Genomic DNA, 23,200 nt, shown 5'->3' with positions numbered 1-23,200 from the left:
GTGGCCCTGAAATCTGCAAAGTCACCAGGATTGAATGACTTCTCTAACTTTGCTCATTAGGTCATTGCAAACTTTGCAGATTTTGCCTTTCTCTTTCCTTTCCATCAGCATTTTGATGGCTGTCAGAAGTATGGAAAATGCCATCAAAGATCTCAGCTGTTCACTCAAAGAACACAGAGGTGCCACCTCTGGAACACATCCACTGTCACTCCAACAATCAGAGGGTGGATGATGCCATTGTACCATGCCTTCCCCTGGGGATTCCAAAAAAAGAACCTTACACATGTTACTCCTGAAATACTCCCAGCCTCTGCCTGTCAAGGCACAATATTAGACTCATTGGTGAACTTGGAGCTTAAAACAGTTTAGCAAGAACTGGAATTGAACTTACTTGCCTTCACAGTGGGACTTATTTGGAAATAGACTCTATATACATAGTAGGAGAAAGGCATCATATCACAATACACAGATCATCATACTAGAATTAAGTAAGGAAGGGTAAAGTCCTAGCTCAGTCTATTTTTAGCTGTGTAACTTTGAGCACATAACTCTCTATGCCTCAGTTTCTTCATTTGTAAAATAAGGAGGTTAGACTAGATACTCTCTAAAGTCTTGTTCTGGATAAATGATTCTCTTATCCATGGGTAAGTCATATAGAGTTTCAGTACTTTAGACAGCTCTCAAAGAATGTGGTCAAATTACTTATATATATTAGTACAGAAAGTTTCTATTCTGTGAGTTCCCCATGAAATTACCTAGTATTAAGAAAGAGCTTACTACAAAGCCTGATATACAGTAGCAACTGTATAAATGCTTATTTCCTTAATTTCTCTCCCCATGAAGATGGAATTTCAAGTCTTGTGTATGTGTGTATTTTGTGGTTTATCTGTTTTTGAAGAGCATCAGTAGCATCACTAGAATGAATGATTTAAGTGAGGTATAGTGGCACAGTCATCAGCCTCATTTTCTTTTTTTTTTAAATTTGTAAACATTATTTTATTTGGTCGTTTTCATACATTATTCACTGGAAACAAAGATCATTTTCTTTTCTTCCCCCCCCCCCCCCTGCCTTTCCCTCTCCCATAGCCGACACATGATTCCACTGGTTATCACATGTGTTCTTGACTTGAACCCATTTCCCTGTTGTTGGAATTTGCATTATAGTGTTCATTTAGAGTCTCTCCTCAGTCTTATCTCCTCCAACCCTTTAGTCAAGCAGTTGCTTTTCATCGGTGTTTTTACTCCCACAGTTTATCCTCTGCTTGTGGGTAGTATTTTTTAGATCCCTGCAGATTGTTCAGGGACATTTCATTGATGCTAATGGAGAAGTCCATCACCTTCGATTGTACCACAATGTATCAGTCTCTGTGTACAATGTTCTCCTGGTTCTGCTCCTCTCGCTCTGCATCACTTCCTGGAGGTTGTTCCAGTCTCCATGGAATTCCTCCACTTTATTATTCCTTTTAGCACAATAGTATTCCATCACCAACATATACCACAGTTTGTTCAGCCATTCCCCAATTGATGGGCATCCCCTCGTTTTCCAGTTTTGGGCCACCACAAAGAGCGCAGCTATGAATATTTTTGTACAAGTCTTTTTGTCCATTATCTCTTTGGGGTACAAACCCAGCAGTGCTATGGCTGGATCAAAGGGCAGACATTCTTTTATCGCCCTTTGGGCATAGTTCCAAATTGATCAGCCTCGTTTTCTATTACTGAATTGTCCAGTGGCAAGAAAAGAGATGGCTCAGGATGCAGAGAATAGCCTTGGTGTCTTCCCCATCTGAATAAGATCTAGGTACTCCACAGTCATGGCTTGAGCCTCCTTTCTAGCCCCTGGAAGAAGCTGTTCTCATCTGCCCATTCTGCCTGGGGAAGTCATCATATGCTAGGGGTTACAATTCCCTATCAGTTATGCTCAACCTGGGTTACTATCTACTGAGCTGGTTTTACCACAGTGTGGCCACTGCACATGCTATAGCTTCTTGGAGCCACAGGTAAGGGGTGAGAGTCAAGTGAGCCATGAACACCAAAAGTGAACGAGTAGCCTTGAAAAGAACTCAAAAAGTCCTCATAATAGAGGTGCTAGTTGTCCCTGAGTACTTCATACCCTCCATAATTACTCACATACACACACACAACCTGAGATTCATATAAATATATATGTATGTACACAGATACGCATACATGTATATATGATACATCAATACATAATATGAATGAGTAAATGAAACATCAAGGCAGGATCTTCAATGTTTGCTCTGATCTAATAAGCAAAATTAGAGACATTCGTTTTGAATCACCTGGTAGACTTCAGAGCCACTATTTTAATCATTTTTTCCCCCTTCCTTCCCTTGTATCATTTCTAATGTTCCTGTGTCTCTCTATTTAATATCTATTTTATATATATACATATACATTTTATATATACACATATGTATACATGTGTATGTTATATGTGTATATGCAAATAAGCACATATGAAAGAGGTAGTTCTAGTATCACCTAATTTAGTTTAACTTCCTATTGTCTTTTTAAACCCTTACCTTTCATCTTGGAATCAATACTATGTATTGGTTCCAAGGCAGAAGGGTGGTAAGGGCTAGAAAATGGGAGTTAAGTGACTTGCCCTGGGTCACACATCTGGGAAGTGTCTGAGGCCAGTTTTGAACCTAGGACCTCCCTTCTCTAGCCCTGGCTCTCAATCCACTGAGCTAACCAGCTACCCCCTTAACTTCCTATTGTTAATGCTTTCTATCTATGTGACTTTGCAAAGATCTCTCTCATCCTTCCTGAACATCAGTTCCTCTGTTGTAAAAGAAGAAGAATATATCTCTATATATTTTAAGTATACATGGATGTATACTTTGCAAAATATCAATGCATAAATATTTGGAGTTTCTTCTTAGGAAAACAAAACCTACTACTGTTGCCATTATTCATGTCAAACAAAGAGTTGACTCTATGACTATGGTCACACATTTGATCAATAAATAATCAACAAACATTTATCAAGCACCTATTCTATTTCATGAAAAATTCCCTACTTACATAGACTTTAGATTTTATGGAGGTAATATCATATTACAAATATAGTTAGAAAATGAATACATATGTACCTATATATATATAGATATGTGACAGATACAAATGTGAAGTACACAGAAGGTATTCTGAAAGTCAGTTAAGATTTAAAGTATTAAAAATTAAACCTAATTAAGACTCCTAGAACACTCTGGTAGTTAGAGAAGTAGAGGAGGGTATTAGCATTGGATGAGGTGTGCTTATTCAGCAAGCCTTCATGAAGAAGACAGAGCTTAAGTTTCATCTTGAAAGAAAAGAGGGATTCCATGAGGCAAAAAAATGAAAAGAGGCATTATAAGCATGGGAGAAAGTGCAAAGACATAATGGAAGTGGATGGAACATTGCAGGTGAGCAACAGGAAGTTCTGGTTGGTTGAATTATACAATGTGACAGTAGGGCTAATGTTCAATGAGGACACAATAATAGATTTCTTGGGGTCAGATTTTGAAGGTCTTTAAAAGCTAAACAAATGAGGTTCTATTTTATTTTAAGAGGTAGTAGAGAACTGTGAGAATATATTAATACCAGGCATAAAATGGCCAGATTTTTGTTGAAGGAAAATTTGGCAGCTTTTTGAAGAATGGATTGTAGTGGTGAGACAACTGAGGCATGGAGACCAATTAGGAAGCTGTTGTCATAAACTCGGTGAGAGGAGATGAAAGCCTAAATTAAGGTGATAGCTATTTGAGTAGAGAGACGGGGTCAGAAAAAGAGACCTTGTGGAGACTTTCAACTGATTGGAAATATAGATGAAAGAACAATGAGACAAAGATAATGTTAGCATTATAAACCTGGGAGAAAGGATGGATACTAAAGGTACTAATAGCAGAAATAAGAAAGATAGAATCACAAATAAATTCCTGCCTCTAACAAAACATACCAAAAATAGCAAAAGATTATCTTGTAAACCTGTTAATTTCTCCATTTTTCTGTTAAATTTTCACAATATTTCTCACTTTCTCTAACCCCATATGGAAACAGTGAACCCTCTGGGGTCCTACATTTCTAATGGTCACTTGAGAATTCTACCAGAAAGGAAAACATGAGAACCAGAGGTGAACAAAAAGACAGCCTCGCTCTCTCAAACACTCATGATTTCATCAAATTATAACCATTACCATTACCATCAATTGTTGCATTAAATAATTCTCACAATGGATTTTGGCTAAAAGCATTATTAAAACCAAGGCAGATGGATGGTACAGTGATAACATAACAAGCTTGGAGTGAGGAAGACATGTTCCTGAGTTCAAAACTAGCTTCATATACTTACTATCTATATGATTCTAGGTAAATCACTTGACCCTTTTGGTCCATTTTCTCATTTATAAAATGAGCTGGAGATAGAAATGGCAAACCACTCCAATATCTTTGAATAAAACACCACAAGGAGTCAGGAAGAGTCAGCCACAGCTGAACAACATCAAATAAAATGAAGCTAGATATGAAATTAAACACAAACACACTTACAAATTAATAATCAATCTTTCTTGAAACCAACCAAAATAACATTCAAGGACTTTTCACTTATATCCCCCTGATTCTAATCTCATAAGGGTTTTAATGGCTAACTCAGGAATATCTCAATGGAAAATGACCAGTCTGCCTTTTCTATCCACCCATATATTAATGAAAGATCAATTTATTACTCATAGCATGACTGTAAACACCTCTGGAATGAGGTACTAAGTAGTCAAGTGGCTTGCCTCAGGACAGCATGGTAGGCCAAGAAACATCAGAGCAAGCAGTTTACAAAATTTAAAATTGCTTCCATAATCATTGAGTGCTTGAGTGCATTGTATCACTGAAAATCAGGTTCTTTTGAAAGCCCACTTTGTAACTCAAAATAGAAAGCATTTACACCTAATTATGAAGACACTTATTTTAAGATCACAAAAATATTTTTAGATTAGAAATATGGTCTGAAGCATGGTTGGATTTCTTACAGAATATATAACTTAAGTGTTTGATGAGAGTATTAAAATTATTCTACAAGTACTTTATATAGGGCCACCTTAAGGTTCAGGAAGGTCCATTTACAGGTCTTCCTTCTGACATTTTACTAGATGCTTGATCAGAAAACAAGTCATTTAAGTTTTTAGTGGTCATATAACTTTCTGATAATAAGGAACAAACAAATTGCTGATATGTATTGCCAGATGGACATCATCACACTGGGAGTTTCCTATCTTATTGAACAATAAGTTTAGACTGGAAAGTAAGTGTTGTATGCACCCCAAATTTAGAGGGGGGCATAAAGCAAATGTATTTTTGAACTAGCATCATGATTAGAATGATAAGGAAATAATAATTTACCTAGATTTTAAGATCACAACAAAATCTACCAATTTTTGGAGAAAAGATAGAGGGATCCAAGTTAGATAGTGGTAAAAATAAGTAGATTCAAAACTACTTGGATAACCAGACCCAAAGTATAGTCATTAGCTATCAACTCAGAAGGGAATCTGTGGTGGAATATAACTAGAATCTATGCTTGGTTCCAAACTGTTTATTTATTTATTTTGTCAGAAACTTGGATAAAGACAAAAAAATGTCAAATTCACTGATGGCATGAGCTGGAAATTGTAGAAAACACACTGGGTAACAGATACAGGATTTGATTGGTCTTGGAATAGAAATTTGGAATAAATATAAAAAATAAAATAAAAGGGAGATAAAAGAAAAAATATGAAGTCTTTTTTTCCCATTTTAACCTCAGTTTTGTGAGTAAAGTTGGGAAAATAGTAGGTAGATCCAGTGTTAAAAACATTGGTGGACCTAGTGACCTGTAATGAACAATATGATGTGCAGCAGCCAAAATGATTAATATAATACGCAGCTCCTGTTTAAGGAGCTATTGTGTCCAGGATTAGTGAGATGATAATTGCTCTATTACCTTCACACCTTCAACCTTGTGCCTATTCTGACTATCACAGTTTAGCTAAACTATTATAAATTGAAGTAAAATGAGAGGAAAGTAACTGATAAAACTCAAGTTTCTGCCAGATTGAGATTATTAGTAGATGGAAGCAGAGATGTTTAAACTGGAGCAGAGAAATCTTAGAGAACACACGATAGTATTCTTGAATTACTTAAAAGGCTAGCATGTCAAAAGGGGAATAGATTCTATTTGGCCCAATATAAAAGAACTATGACAAATATTTGGAAGTTAGAGAAAGAGGGGAAAAAAGATTAATGTAGGATGCTATAAAGAAAAACTTCTTAACAAAGGGAGCTATCCAAAAGTAGAATGAACCACTTGAAAAAAAAACAGTGTTTTCTTTCTCAGTTGGAAGTTTTCAAAGAAAGCCTAGGTAACCACTCCTCAGCTACTTTGTAGGGGAGATTCTTATTTGGCACAAGTAGAGCTAATGGTCTCTGGGCTCCTTTCTACCATGAGATTTTATGATTCAGAGAAATTGGCTGCCAGGCTTGTGATTTAATACAGTGACCTGATAAGAACAGATAAAACATTTGATGACAGACAAAAAAGAGCAGTTTTCAAGTTAGCAGGAAGTTTCCTTCCATCTTGTTTGCCCTTTGCTTTATCCTCAACACAATGAGCTGCCAGCCAAAACTCTATAATTAAGAATTTTATTTTTTGTTCTTTGAAGAAGGAGGAAGAACAAAAGGTATAGATTGGGAAAAGAAGGGGAGAATGGCAGAACAGAGAAAAGGAGAGTAAACAATAAAGCAACTCAAGTCTATGTGGAAAATGATTCTCTCATTTAAAAGGCATCAACACAATATGTCAAAACAGCTAAAAGAAAACATAACATCCAGGGAGATAGCTTAAGTACCTTATGGGTCTGTATCACCTTAAACCCATTATCTTGTATAAAGAATTAAACATGATATCCAAGAATTGTACCAAGACAATATATCAATATTAGATAGCTTCTAAAAGTTGTGAAAATTTCCTCCAATGATAGCCAAATATCTTTTGGATTCAATAAGTATAAAATTCTTCATGTATGCATTAAAATGAAGACTAGAAGATGAAAGTTTTGAGTCTGATAAGTGAGTAGTTTATGACCAAACAAGAGATAGAGAGAATTGAAGTAAAAGAGGTACTTTTGATTGTATGAAATTAAAATTAAGATAAGCAAAATTAGATGGAAAATGGGAAATTTGGAGGGAAAACTTTGAAGGAAATTTCTCTGATTAAGGATTCATTTATAAACTGATTCAAATTTACAAAAATAAGAGCTATTCTGCAGCTGATTAATGGTAAAATATTTAACTAAACAGTTTTCAGATGAAGACATCAAAACTATCAATAATAATATAAAATAAACTAAATCATTACTGATTGCAGAAATACAAATTAAACAATTCTAAAATACCACCTCACACTTAAAAAAATTGGCAAACATGATAAAAAAATAAAATGACAAATGCTGGAGGGAAAACCCCCCCAACAATTTGGAACTATGCCCATATAGTTAAAACAACAAAACTATGCATCACCTTTGATCCAATAATACCACTTAAAATTTTGTATCCTAAATATTTCAAAGAAAATGGAAAAGGGCCTATTTGTATGAAAATATTTATAGGAGCTCTTTTTGTGATGGGTGGCAAAATATTGGAAACTGAGGGAATCCTCATCAATAAGGAATGGCTGAACAAGTTGTGGTACATGATTGTGATGGAATACTATAGTGCTATGAGAAAGAGCAAGAAAACCTTGGAAATATATAAAGTTACATAAAGCAAAGTGAAAAGAACCAGTAGAACATTCTACACAGCTATAAAAATATTGTAAGGATGAGCATTCCAAAGGCCTGATGAGGAAAAGTGTTCTCCATCTCCAGACAAAACTGATGTTTTCTAAATACAGACTGAAACAGACTTTTGGTAAATTTTATTTCTTTGTTCTCTTCTGTCCATTTTTATCACATGTCTATTATGGGTGTATGCTTTGCATAACTTCACATGTATAATCAATATTAAATTGTTTGCCTTCTCAAAAAGCAGTAAGAGTGAAAGGTAGGTGAAGAACTTGGTGTCAATTTAAAAAATACTTTAAAAATTTAAATGAAATTGGAAAATATTTGGTGAAACAAAATATATTAAGGAAAAAGAAAGAATCTAAGCAAATATACATGCACTACTAATGAAATATGGGACAAATTACAATGAGACACTTGAAAAATTAGCACTTTGTCTAAAAGGATAAAGATTAATAGATGTTCTCATACGACATGATACAAAGGTTAAAAGTATTTCTGGAACAAAATGATATCAACTCTGCATTATAAAAGATTGACAATAGGCATATACCACTGAATTTATTGAATGTTACCAAAGGTGATTTATTTCCTGATGATGGTAATGAAAGAGCTAAAAACAAGTGTGGAAGCAAAAGACCCTCAATAGTCCACATCTATATCAACTCAACTAAGAATGTGTCAGCAGAGCAGAACTGAAAAAAAATAGATAAGCTTTGAGAATCTTTTAAAAGAAATGGAGGAGTTTATGAGAGTAAGATGGGACCAGGATATTCCCATGAGATATTACACAATATTCATATTAATAAACCTGTGTAAATTTATAAGAGCTGATTATGTAAAGACATGGGGAAACCATGGGACATAATATTTAGCATCTGGAATAATATATGGGAAAAGAAATTACTGTGACCTAGTTATATAACTAATATAAATTTCAGAATAAAAATTAGATAACAATTGAATTGCAATACTCCAAAGATTCCATTGAACTTTAAGGATAGGCTTGGTCTCTTATTTCTGGTAGCATCTGACTAAAATGAAAAGCTTCAGAGGGTTTAACTGAAGAGGACTGAAAATAACTTCATAAATGTTTGACTTACAGAATTATTGCTAGAGATCTCTAGTAGATGGGAGGTGATTATTAATTACAACCCATTTATTTTTTCTACTAAATTTTTAAAATTTTAAATGTTTTCTATGATTCCAAGTCTGATGTTTTCTCCATCCCCTTATCCTCTCCCTCTCATGGAGTTGACAAACACTTCCACTGAGTCATACATACATACATACATAAATGTATGTATATCTGTATATATATATATAATCACTCACACCCATTTTCCTATTATTCATTTTTTAAAAAGAGTAATCCTTTAAAACCAAAACCCCAGATCATATACCCATATAAACAAGTGACAAATCATATGTTTTCTTCTGGATTTCTATCTCCACAATTCTTTCTCTAGATGTGGATAGCATTCTTTCTCATAAGTTCAACAGAATTCTCCTGGACCATTGCATTTCTTTTAGTAGAAAATTCAATTACCTTAATCACAACCCATTTAGCAGATGGAGAATAGAATTACAGGCAATCCTGAACATTAGATCTCACTTAAGGGTTAAAGATTAGATAAAGAGGAGATTGGGAGAGTAGAGTGGAAAAACTTTTCAAAATAAAATATTCCTCACTGGACAGTGGAGATGCCTGTGAAAAATTGTTCAAGAAATATTTGACCTTTCTCTCATGGTAGAGTCTTTGTAATCACAGTATCCTTTATAGACATGGCTTGAAGTAACTTTGATATAGCTACATGCATGATGATCAGTGAAGAAAAGACATGATACCTTAAACAGGAAGAGGCTAGAGATAGTAATTCATAGAGAAACAGGTCTATCTAGAAAATAATGAAAGCTTTATAGCAAGGATGATATGAGCTAGACCTTTATTTTATTGTAGACATAAAAATCTAGATCTAGAAGGAAGTTTAGAGTATGTATCCTAGACATGTGTCCTATGTTCATATTCATTTACATGTTTATATATCTTGTTCTTATGCAATCTCCTACATGGATCACAATTATATTTGGAAACATGGTTCTTTTGCAAGTCCATTCTTTACCCTAAGTATGTATTTACTTTTTGGTGAGTGAGTTCAAGGTTTCTGGTGGGGAGAAAGTTCTATAATTTTATTATATTATCATTTTATTAAATACGTTTTTTGTTGTGTGTCATCTGGCTAACTAGCAAAAACAAAAATATCAGGCTGGCTAAGGTATTATGAACTTGGTTTATAGAGGAATATATGACTCACAAAGTATCTAGAATTAGGGCAGCTAAAAGTGAAAGGGGAGGGAGCACCTGGGTATGTAAGGAGAACACACAGATGCAATATTAAATAATATGAATGAGAATTTTATACAAATTACTTCTTTAGGTCTTCACAATAATCCCATGAAATACAGGGCTACAAATAATATTAGGGCCATTTAATAGACAAGAAAACTGAGGCTCACAACTGTTAAATGAGTATCATACATAATAATGTAATAAATGTGGGAGGCAAATTAACTCTGAATTTAATAATCCCTGACTCTGCATGTTAGTATGAACAACCTTCTCTGGTTATTTCCTACAAGTTGATTTGGATAATTGTGCTGGGTAAAATATAGCACAAGTTGTCATGAAAGAAGGAAAAGGAAGCATAGATTAGTTTGGGGGTATCCAATCAAACTAGTACTTTATCGTTTTCCCAAGGTTTGATACTGACTCCAATTAAAAGCAGAATGATATGTCAGGAAATATTCTGAGTTTCCAATCAAGGAGATAGACAAGTCGGTTTCTTCCTACTACTCCCCAATCTACCCAGCCATATGTGTGAATACATGACAATAGACATATACCTAATTTCCCTGAGCCTCAGCCTCAACACCTAAAAACAGAGCTAAAAGTCTAGACTGTGTCTACTTCTCATGGCTATTTTTCATCTTAATTGAGATAATGTATTGAAAGTGTTTTACCAATATTAAGGCACTTTATAAATGACTTGGAGGCAGTTTGGGGCTTCATTGGATTGAGACTTGCAGTTGGGAGTCTGGAAGATGTGATTTTCAATCCTGCCCCAGATATTTGGTAGCTTTGTGTTACTGGAAAAGTTACTTAGTTTCTTTCAGATCGTTTCATCTGAGAAAAGGCAATGATGATGCAGTCTTCCTTGCAGATGTCAAGATCAAATGAGAGGCAGATATAAAGTATATGGTAAACATTAAAACATTATGTAACTAATTACCCCTATTGTTCAATGAATTATGTCACATCACTTGCTACTTTCAATCAGTAAGAAAGAATATGGTTTGGACAGTGAAACAGTTATAAGCAACTCTAGAACCTGTTTGTTCGCAGGGATTAGCTTTCAAATACAGAATCTCTGATTTTGATTTACAATTTTCTGCTGATTTTTTTAGTCATTATCCCATGAGCCTCCAGTATTGTACAGATTCCCCGGTGTTAGTCAGCCATGCAAGGCAGGAGAAATTGACAGATAAATTCAATAAGTAGCCTTGTGCTGAACTCGCTGAGTCTCCCACAACAAGGAAGCCAGAAGAAATGAACCATGGAGGTGCATCTTACCTACACTGGAGGACGATCGATATTTGCCAAGTTAGAAAGGGAAAAGCTAAGGGGAGGAGGGAACTAGGATGTGTTGAGGCTAGCTTTAAGGAGAATATTGCCAGCAGGAGAGACTAGGTTGGGGATTGGGGAGGGAAGTTGAATAATTATGAAGGAGCTGCTCTCTATACAAATATTCATAACAAAGTCCCTGAAAGGTGCATAATACCATTCAGCAGTGCCCATTGGCAAGAGAGGGAGAATAGAGAATAGATGATTGGGAGCTGGAGGGGGGTTAGGAAGGAGAAAATGTTTTACAACATTCAGACTGAGCCTGCTGGCATCCTCTAGCCCTTTCAATGTTTTCCAATAGGTTGATGAGGCAGGAGCTTTTGTTCTGCTCCTGAGAAAATATCCAAAACAGAGGAACAGATGGGACAATGCAGAAGTTGATCACTGGCTTTAACTTTATCACGTAGTCCCTTAATATTCATAAACCAAAGCAAGAGGCATTTTGTTCGATGATTTCCTTTCTGTTCACCACTAAGCTCACTGATCAGTTGCCAGAAACAAAACTCTACTGTTGTCCTAAATGGGGAGGTGGAAGACAGAAGGAGAAAGAATCACAATGAGAGCATTATAGCCTTGATTTCTTGATTTGCCACTCTGGGTGACAATTTTTAATCACTAAAAGTGGATCAACTGATACTGAAGAGCAACTCAATTTGAAAATAAACCATATACACTTTTATAGTTTTGCAGTTATGGAATCCTGGTAGATATGACCTAAAAGAAGCCTTCAAGATCCTCTAAGAGCCAGCTTTGCATACTGAATATGGGGCTGGAGTGGGAAGGCCTGGGTTTGAATTCCATCATCTATGTCATCTTGAGCAAGTCAACTAATATAACTCAGCCATAGCATTCTTATCTATAAAATTAAAGGGTTAGATTTTTTTACCTTTAAAGATTTCCTTTCAGCTCTCTCTTTATGATTTAGTTCAACATCCTTATTTTTAAAAATCAAGAAATAGGTGCAAGAGAATGAAAACCATTTTCTCAAAATCAAGTAGCACACATAGGTATCAGCTAGTATTGTTTAAATGATACTTGCTTGGATCCTTGTCCATTTCTGTTGCTTCTCATTTGTATAATAAATAGATGAAGAAGTATATACTAAGTACCTATGATGTACCAGACACAGCTAGGCACTGAGAATACTAAATAACTAAAGTACCTGCCCTAAAGGGGCTTCCATTCTAAAATGGGAGACCTAATAAACAAACAGATATATTCCAAAATCTATACCAGAGCATTCACTCATTTTTGTATAAACGTTTTTGTAAGGAGAATTGGAAAGGCTTCATGCAACACAAGGATTTAGAAGAACCATGAAAGAAACAAGGGATTCTAAGAGGTAAAGATAAGGTAGAAGTTTATTCCTGATACAAGGAATAGTTCCTGTAATAGCTCAATAAAAGAAGTAGTGTATTGTGTGCAACAAGAAGTCCAGTTTGACTGAAATTTAAGCAATGGGGAAGAGAATAATGTATAATGTACAATAAAATTGTAATGGGAGTTTGGTATCAAGTTTGGAAAGTGGGAAGTCAAATAAATACTTTTAGTTTTAAAATAAACAAATTCCCTATCCTTGGCATCACTCAATTTAGGATATTAGGAACCTATATTTGGAGATAGAAGAGACTTTTGGGATCATCTACTCAAATTGATTTTTTTGTACATTGTTCAGTTGTTTCAGTCTTTACTTGGGATTTTCTTGGAAAAGCTATTGGAGTGGTTTGCCATTTCCTTGTCTGGCTCATTTTTACAGATGTGGAAACTGAAGCAAACAGGGTTAAATGACTTGCCCAGGATCACTCAGTAAGTGCATATGATTTTATAGATATAGAGCTGAAGCCCAATACAGGCATATGGCCATGTTTACTCAGGGAGAAGATGGTAGAATCAGCATTTGAACTAAATCCCTCTGGCTCCAACTCCAGCCACTATTTCAGTCTACCATTCTGCTTACTACGTTCCATAAAGATACTCTTTTAATCTGTAGCATCTTGCTATAATTGAAGATCTGGATAATAAATTTAAAAATCTTTTTGTCCCCCAGGTTAAGCAATAAAATCTCCACCAACTATCAAAAGATATATATAAAGCACCTATTATTTATACAGTTCTGTTCCAACTGTTTTAGGTAGGTATGAAAAAGTTAAAAAATATACAAAGTGAAAACTAAAAAAAATGAAATGGAATTGAAAAAATAAAGCAATCGCTTTAGAAAACAATAGAAGAGATGTCATAAGGCAAGATGCAATTAATTACCAAATTAATTATACAAGCAATATGTGTGATAGGAACATAGAAGGAGAAAAAAATCATTTCATGCTTTCATAGAAGGTTTTGTGGAAAAGATAGGATCTGAGCCCTGAGATTATTATTCATTATTAAGTTTCTACAATTACCAGTAATCTCAAAGACAATGTAGCCAAGACTTATCTGAAGCAAGAATTTCTTTTTCAGTCACTCACAAGTGATCATCTAGCCTCTGCCTGAACACATCTAATATTACAGAATTCATGACCTCACCAGGCAGACCATTCAATTTTCAGACAGTCCTAATTATTAAGAAGCTCTTCACATCGAGCTGAAATTGGCATCTGTTGTTCCTAGGTTTGCCTTGTGGAATGACCCAAAATAAATCTAAGGCTGCTTCTAGGAGAAAATATACCAAACATCTGGAGGCAACGCTAATGTGAACTATCTCTTGTTAGTATTCATCATTTCCATTTTCTTTTAAACTGTCTCCTAAAGAAGATGCTTCCCAGGGTCTTCAGTATTTACTTAATTTTTTTTCTGAATGTGTACTGTTATTATTATAGTTGTGATGAAATCCAAATGTTCTTGATTTCTTTTGAAAATAATGTAAAACAAGTAACTAACTGTCCTTGTCCTTTGGTCTAGTGATCCACTACTGGACATGTTCCCTAACCAAGATAAAGACAGAAACAGAAGTCCAAAAATTCCAGACTTTTCATAGTACTACTCTGTATGGCTTGAAAAAGAAATAAAAGGATGTTCCCATTAATCACTAGAGACTGGCTAAAAACATTCTGTAAGAATAGAGTAGATTAAAAAAAAACCCAACAATGAAGTCTGATATTATATTCAGTTTTCCAGACTCATATTCCCCTACCTTTTCAAAGAAGTGAGAGGACATATCTTCTATTATCTCTTTTTTGGGACAAAGTATGCTCATTAAAATTTCATAGCTTCTAGTTTTAATCATTTTATTGTTGCTGTTTCTTTCTTTTGTTATACCTGGCTAGGATTAGGAAATAGTCCTGTGATTCCACTGATACAGAGAACTCTGCTAAAGAAACTCTGCTACTCATGGAGGCCTCTGACTTCAGTTCAATTTATATGGTCAAATGAAGCCTATTTTTTCCTTCTCAAAGTGATTTTTTAAAGCACTAAATTATACCCAGATGGTTAAAATAGATAACAATTGTACTGAAATCCAGTTCATTTAAAAAAAATAAATGCTTTACAAACTCCAGGTGAAGTAGTTTGCTGTGGCTTGGCTGGTCTACACAACTATATCTTTTTTTTTCTTTAAAGTAAGAATCTCTCAATATGTTTAAGCTCTCTCCATCAATGTGGATCAGCCACTACTCTGTGGCTCCATTGTCTTTAATAGCTGATGGAGCAATGCAAGCTTAGATAACTGGTACATGATCATATAACCAGTCTGTGTGTATCCTTGGCAAGACCTGAACACAGGCATGACCTCTCAACACAAAAACTCAACTGCCAAAATTAAAATAAAATATAATACTTCTTTTTAATTCCATTTAATGTTTTCAATTAAAAAATATTTTCTCTCTCTTCCTCTCCCTAGTGCTTTTTTTAAAAAGTAAACTTTGCAATAGGTGATGGACTCTAGTTGGAGAAGGTTGCTATTAGAACTTTCTTTTTTAAGTTACTAAAATGAATCATTCATTATTATTCAATGAGAGTACAATATGTTCTATTTACTTTTTGGAGTCTTGTGAGTGTCTTCCTTTAAGGAGCCTGTGGGTAGGGGAAGCCTCTTCATCAATGTAGATTACAAATACCTTGACAACAGAATAACCAGGGGTGAAAATATTGGGTAGCCTGTGCTGACAATGGAGATGAATCAACCTCTTGAGACACAGCCAGATTAGTCCTTGGGGAATGAAAAGAGAATTATAAAAGAATTGTTAGACATAGCCACAACCACAGAATTATAGAACTAGAAGGGATTCAGTGTTCCTATTACCTGGAGGGAAAAAAAAGACTTCACTGTGACATCCAAATGAGGAGTCATCCAGCCTTTGCTTGAAAACTTGCAATATCAAACTACCTGTAACTTCTAGAAATAGATTTTTCCTCTTCTGAATAAGATAATATATTTGTATTTACAATTGTTCCCTCTACAATGCCTCTATTGACCTCTTTACAAACCCTATACTTTGCCCTTAATTCTGCTTTCTCCAGTCAACCACAGTAAATCTGATCTCAACCCCACTGTATTCTTTCCAGTACTTGACACCAGTTACAATGACCATCTGAGTCATCTCCTCTCCAGGATATCTTCTTCTACTTCCTTTAATCAATCCTCAAATGGCAAGGAAAGAGTCGAGCTGCCTTCAGTGGTCTCTGATCAGGAAATTTTTATAATTTTCCTGGAACCACGAAACATATTGTAATGGGAGAAGACACTGAAAGAGATACAATATAATTGTGTGATAAATTGTGCGGCTCCTACTGGGAACATGATAGTGATTAAGAATCACCACATTTTCATGTTACAGGTAGCCTTCCAGCAGCCAGAGAGGACCTCTCTTTCCTCTCTTAGATACTTTATTTTCTCTTTTCCAGAGTACTCTATCTTATCTTATGAAACAATATATTATGTTCTGCTCTAATTACAATTTATTGTGTTAAATCACTTGGGGCATATTAATATATTTTATGTTTTTTATTTTATTCTGTAGGATATGTTATAGTATACTATATATTCAATATTAATTTATTACAATTTGCTCTATTATATAAATTATAAAATATATTCATTCACTCAGATTCATTTTTTACCTCCCCCAAGAGACAGGGAGAGTTCAGGTTCTATTCATTTTTCTTTAATGGAAAATGCCTCAGCATAGGTCTTTGAAATAGCCCTAAGTAATTAAACAAACTACCTCTAGCTTTAAACTTGCCAAAAATGCAAATTTCACTAGTTTATATTATTCATGGTGGGAAAATCTCTTAAAGCCAGGAAACTCTGAATTATAAAATATTTTAAAAATAAATCAAGTTTTCTGCTAACAGCATATCTTGAGTCTTGATCAGAAAAAAAAAAAAGGGTTTTCTAGACAGCTAGATCTACAAGCAAAGCATTGTGTTAAGAAAACCAGTTCCCCTTCTACAATTTTACTGAGGAAAAACAGATTCTACATGTATAAAAAAATTGTTAATGTTCAGTCGTTTCAGTCATGTCTGACAGTCGTTTCAGTCATGTCTGACTTTTCATGAACTCATTTGGGGTTTTCTGGCAAAGATACTCAAGTGGTTTGTGATATTCTTTTCCAGGTCACTTTACAGATGAGAAATTCAATTAAACAGGTTTAAGTGACTTGCCCAGGATCATGCAAATAGTATCTGAGGCTGGATTTGCATTTGGAAAGATGAGTCTTCCTGACTCCATGCCTGATGCTCTATCCACTGTGCTGTGGAGGGGATCTGACAGTAATCACAATACAATTTAGAAGCTGTTGGGATGGTCAATAGAAAGAGCTGAATACCAAGAAATCATCTGCCAAACCTTGCCTCTGATACACTTTGGCTATACAACACTCCTAGACTAACTTCTTTTTTTGAGAAAATTTTACTTAATTAGTTAATTTTGAATATTTTTGCATTGTTACAAGATTCATGTTCTTTCCCTCCCACCAGCCAACCCCTCCAGTAGCTGACCTGCAATTCCACTGGGTTTTACATGTGTCTAAGACTAAATTTTGAAGCAGTGGTTCATCTGTACTAAGAAAAGGAATTTCTTCACTGGGATTATGCTCAGTCCACAAAATCACAAATCTAATCCATATCCCTATTCCTATGATGGGAGAGAGAGACAAATCCACAACTATGGCACTCATAAAAGTCTCATAGGTATCAGCAGTACCCATTTGTATACAATTAGTGTTAGTTGGACTCTCTGTTGTTTCATCTATAAAATAAAGAGTGGACCAGATGATTTATAAGCTCCCTTTTTATTTATTCTTATCTGATAAAAATATCTCTGCAGATGTTATAACAATAAAATAGCTAACATGTATCAATATGACATATATGTACATACATATACATGCTCATATATATGTGCGCATTTATATATGTGTATCCGGCTGTGTCAGCCACTGTGCTAAGTGCTTTACAAATATCTCATTTATTCCTCACAATCACCCTGTATGTAATTAAAAAAACATCTTGTGCCTTTGGATTCCATCTCTCAGAATTCTTTTTTCATCTCCCAGTACCCCTTTCCCTTCTCCACCATGTTGAGTGTTCACGATTGTATATAAGTTTTTGCTAACTCCTCTCTGCCTCTCTTCCACTCTTTTTCTCCACATGTGAAGCTGGGTGAGCTATTTCTGTTTCTCTAGCCTTTTTGCTTCAAGGCATTATTAATAAATCTTATTAAGTAGAATACTTGGAGTATTGGATATTAATTTTAAAATCTACACCTGCAAAGTGGGTGCTATTATTATTATTCCCATTTTACAGTTGAGCAAATTGTGGTTGAGAGAGTTTAAGGGACTCTCCCAGAATCACATAGCTATTGAGTGTATGAAGCTAAATTCGGACTCTTCCTGACTCCAAGTCCACTGCCCTATCCACTGCCTCTTGTAGCAGCAAACTCTAAATTTATGATCTTATAATACTAATGGGTAAACTTTAATTTTTCAATAAGCTTCACATTCCATTTTCCCAATATACAACACATATTCATTTCCATTATTAACTGACCTCAGGACTCCTTTCTTCATGAGTTGTTCAAACATGTTTTTCTAGCCTAGATCCACAATCAAAAATCCCTGTGCAGAGAGAATGAGATTTTGCTGTATATGACACTGTATGGATGGGATTCTGCTGTATACAGCACTGCCTCCTAAACACTCTCTAAAAGTCCTGATGATGTTTCCAACCCAGATAGCTAACCTTGAAATAACACCTATGTGATTTTGTGCATTACAAAACCATAGAACAATAAAATAGCAAAGCCCAAATTGATGTCCTAGATATAAATGTGAAAGTGACTTAAGAAGAACTAACTATTTGACACAAATTGCTGGGAAAACTGGAAAACAATACAGCACAAATTAGGTATAGAACAACACCTCCTGCCATATACCAAGGTAAAGTCAAAAGAGATACAGAATTTAGAATTAAAGGATGATATCAGAATCAAATTAGGGGAGCATTAAATGGTTTACTTGTCACACCTTTGAAGAAGGGAAGAATTTAGATAAAACAAAACACAGAAAACATTATGGGACATAAACTAGATAACTGTTTTTATTAAAGTTCCTACACAAACAAAAGCAATGTAATAAAGTTTAAAAGGCAAACAAATAAACTGGAGGAAAAAAAAACATGTCTGATTCCCCCAGAAAGGCTTTATTTCTCAAATATATAGAGAACTGAGACAAATTTATAAGAATATTGGATATTTCCTAATTGACAAATGGTCAAAGGATATGAACAGGCCATTCTCAGATAAAGAAATTGAAACTAGTTTTAGTCATATGAAGACAAAATATTCTGTGAAAGGGAATTTTTTTTAAATCTTAACTTAATCAAGTATTTGGAGTAATCCACCCTTTTGACTTAATCAGTCAGGAACTCAAGAATTCTTTTGATAAAAGTTCACACCTTCAGAGGACAAGAGGTGGATCCCACAGGCACTGTCCCAGGGACAGTGCCAGACAAATTAAAAAACTTGATTGATTCTTAACCTGTGATGAGGAGAGCTGATGGGTGAAGAAAACTGAATATAAGCAGAGCATGGAACTTTGGAGCAGTCTTTGCAATTCAGTCTTTTTGGCAACTCTGTCTTTTTGAGGCTCAGTCTGTTGTGACTCAGCTTGAGTAGGCATTCAATTCTGTTTTGGATTCAGCCTTGATGGCTCAAGGAATTCTGCTTTGGTGACTCTCCTGGGTTAAGGAGACCCTAGCTTGAGACACTGGCTCTTCTGCTCTTCTCCTGTCTGGTGTGATGCTCTGTTCTGTCTGGAGGCACTCAGATCCAGGCTTAGGGTATTTTAGCTAGGGAACATTTTCTACCTCCTTTCTACATTTCCCTCTTTACTATATCTACCTTGCTGTAATAAAGCTACTAAAGCTATGAATATCCTTGTGGTTTAAGAGTTAATTTTTATAAAAAGAGACCACAACAATTTCTTAAAATTTTGTATTTGTCAAACCTATAAGCCAATTAGTGGCAATCCCCTTTGGCATAAGAGTTTACATTCGAAATCAATGATATGTTTAACCCCCTTCAGTTCAGTTCATTATATTCCAAAGTTCATTCTGGATCTTTTGATGCTATGTATGGTTTCTGCAGGCTTCTTTATGGCACCTTCTCCACAGGATCTGCTTTCTTGATTTGGGATGTTGGCGAGTTTCTTTTCCTGAAGTTTCTCAAAAAAAATTTAAACCTTGGATTTTAGAATAATTATACAGCTCCAACTATAGATTAGAGAAATGTAAATTAAAAATGTTTAGGTACCATCTCACATCCATCAGACTGGCTAATATGATAAAAAAGGAAAATATGGGGGGATGTGGGAAAAATGGGATACTAATACACTGCTGGTAGAGCTGTGAACTGTTACAATTATTCTGGAGAAGAATCTGGAATCATACCCAAAGAGTAACCAAACTGTGAATAGCCTTTGACCCTAGAATATCACTACTAGTTCTATATCCCAAAGATTAAAAATAGAAGAAATGAACCTACCTGTACAAAAATAATTATAGCAGCTCTTTTCGTTTTGGCAATGAACTGAAAGCTGAAAGGGATATACTTTAATTGGACAAGGGCTGAACAAGTTGTGGTATATACTTCCAATCAAATATATTGTGCCATAAGGAATAACAAACAAGATGATCACAAAAAAACCTGGAAAAATTTGATGAAATGATGGAAAGTGAAGTGAGTAGAACAAGGAGCACATGGTACACAGTAACAACAATAAAGTATGATGATCAACTGTGAATGACTTAGCTACTATCAACAAGGCAAGGATCCAGGACATCTCCAAGGGACTCAAAAAAAAAAAAGTTATATGCACTGCCAAAGAAGGAACAACCTCTAATCATATTACTTGGCTTCTTGGGGAAGGGGGATGAGTAGGAGGGAGAGAAAATATGGATTGTAAAATATCAGAAAAATAATATTTTAAAATGTAGTAGTAGTCTCTCGGTAACCGAGGATGACTATTGTCTTTGTGTGTTTTTGTGCACAAAGACACTTGTGCATGAAGTTTTTAAGTGGAAAAGTCGAAATGTATTGACATAAAAAACAACTTACAGAACATTACCATCAAGTTTAATCTTTTGTAACTTTTTTCTTTTCTTTATAACATGATATCAAAAGCAAAACAAACATTAACATTGTATGAGATGGTATAGCATATTCCTTCAGAAGTTTTGGCAAAAGACACCTACAGATGGTTGGTTTTCTGTAGAAAATTGTTATGGGGAAGGAATAAGCAGGTTATTCCTAAATCAAGGACTAAAACGAACATTAGTGGAGATTTACTTTAGACCCCTCGTTTTGCCAAAGAGGAAACTGTACCTGCAGAGCTTAACCATAAGATGATAGATTGAAACCTGGAAGGGTTTCAGAGACCAGCTAGTCTACCTTTCTTGGGTAACTGGGGGCAGCCCCCAACTGCCTCTCCAAGGTCATATAGAAAGCAAGTAGCAGTGGTTAGATTTTTACCCAAATGCTATAATTTCAAATTTATTTTTCTTTCCATTGCACAGTTTCCCCACTAATTGCAGTGCCTAGAAGTCATAGAGAATTTGCATTCTAAAAACCTGCATTTATATGTTCAGCCGTACAGAGCTCATGTTTTAGGAGGGAAGATATTAACATCCAGAAAGGGAAGCAAGATCCCATAAAACATGCAAGTCTTTCCCTATTTTTAAAACCAAATGGGAAAAGAAAGACACAAGTTCACTAGACAACTAGATGTTCTTAAATGAATCATATCTCTGAATCCCAATGAAGGCAGGTGTTATAGTCCATAATACAGTCACAAATGGGCACATTAATCCAGAAGCAATCATTTTAATGTTGACCCTCTGATCATGGCAGACTGGAACAATGGAAAAATGATTGATTTTGGAGTCAGAAGACTTGGTTTTGAAAGCCACTTCAAACACTTGCAACCTGTGTGATCTTGGGTAATTGATTTTACTTCCCTGGGCCTCTATTTCTTTCTGAATAATATGAGGAGATGGGAAGAGTTTGCTTTTGAGATTCTTTCAAACTCTATGTCTCTGTTCCTATAATGTTCTGAATAGGATGCAGGATTTAGAATGAGAGCTCTAAGGCTGAGATCTTGATTTTGCTACTTCCTAGCTTTGTAACTTTTGGCAATGCTTTAGTTTCCTCTTCTGTAAATTGAAAGGGTTGAACCTGAAGGCTATTTAGGTCTTTTCCAACTTTTAATTTATAATACTCTATGATCTTCTATAATTACTCTGCATCTAGATTGTCTCATTCACAAAATCGGTCTAGGAGAGGTGGGAATTGGAATATGATATCTGAGTAATCTAACATGCTATGATTATAATGTAATTCATTATAGTGTAGATTTAGATGTAATTGGTGCCTGGTTTAAATTCTACTGAAAAAAGGTACAGTGCTCAGAAGAATGTCCTTATATATTCTTCTCACCTGTCACATAGATTTGAGCATCCCTAAGGAAGTGTTGGGATGAGACACTAAAATATTTGAAACCAGCTCATTTTTGTTTCCAGGGGGGACTCCAATGGCTCTCCATTCCCTTGTTTCCATTCACCTCATGAGCTAATACATAGAATGGCAATGGGCACAGTTCCTACTTTGACTGAAATAGGGAATAAAGGCACAATTTAACAATATTGAAAAGTAGTCTGCATAGAATGGCCAAACTGTAGAAATCCATCCGGGAGAACATATCTCATTCCAAGAATATAAATGAATTAATCAGTGCACTCACCACCCACATGCTAGAACAACATCCCTGATTAAATTTAATGTTGTAAGCTCCCGCAATCACCAGCAAACCCAAGCACTGATTAGACCGAAAGGCCTCTGAGGGCTAATTCTTTGAATGTGGGGTTTATGTGTACTTTGGAAGAACACTTCTTAGCAAAATTCCTGAGTTTGGGAAACCAACCCATCTGTATCTGGGCCCCATGAGTTATTTTCCAGTCAGTTCATCTACTTAAAAAGTGGGGTCATAAAATGCCAGAATTTGAAAGATACCCATCTAGCTAAATCTGTAACTGTGGCACTGGTATTTCTCAACTATATTGTGGGTAGTTTGAGAAATTTTCTGCTTATTATGGCATAATTACCCATCTTGTTTTTTTCCCATATATAAAAAGGAAACAAAAGATCACTACAGGTCTGTGTGTCCCAGTGTTCATTGATAATAGGTGAAAAACAACCAGGACCTCCAGTGTC

General features: G+C 35.2%; 1 protein-coding gene across 14 annotated transcripts in view; it reads right to left on the bottom strand.

Annotated features, from left to right (window-relative positions):
* LOC100619412 (contactin-4) overlaps positions 1–23,200 on the bottom strand; it is a 1,170,520-nt gene that overhangs the window by 914,632 nt on the left and 232,688 nt on the right. For 4 of the 14 annotated variants that reach the window (XM_016424453.2, XM_056804545.1, XM_007500112.3 and 1 more), the window contains one exon: positions 15,472–15,643. The exons of the other annotated variants lie outside the window; for them this stretch is intronic. The gene's annotated coding sequence lies outside the window, so the exon portion shown is untranslated. The remainder of the gene's footprint in view (positions 1–15,471; positions 15,644–23,200) is intronic. 14 annotated transcript variants of the gene reach the window in all.

This window comes from Monodelphis domestica, chromosome 7 (genome assembly GCF_027887165.1).
Source record: "Monodelphis domestica isolate mMonDom1 chromosome 7, mMonDom1.pri, whole genome shotgun sequence".
In the NCBI taxonomy this organism is placed as follows: Eukaryota; Metazoa; Chordata; class Mammalia; order Didelphimorphia; family Didelphidae; genus Monodelphis; species Monodelphis domestica.
This window is presented reverse-complemented; position numbering and strand designations above follow the sequence as displayed.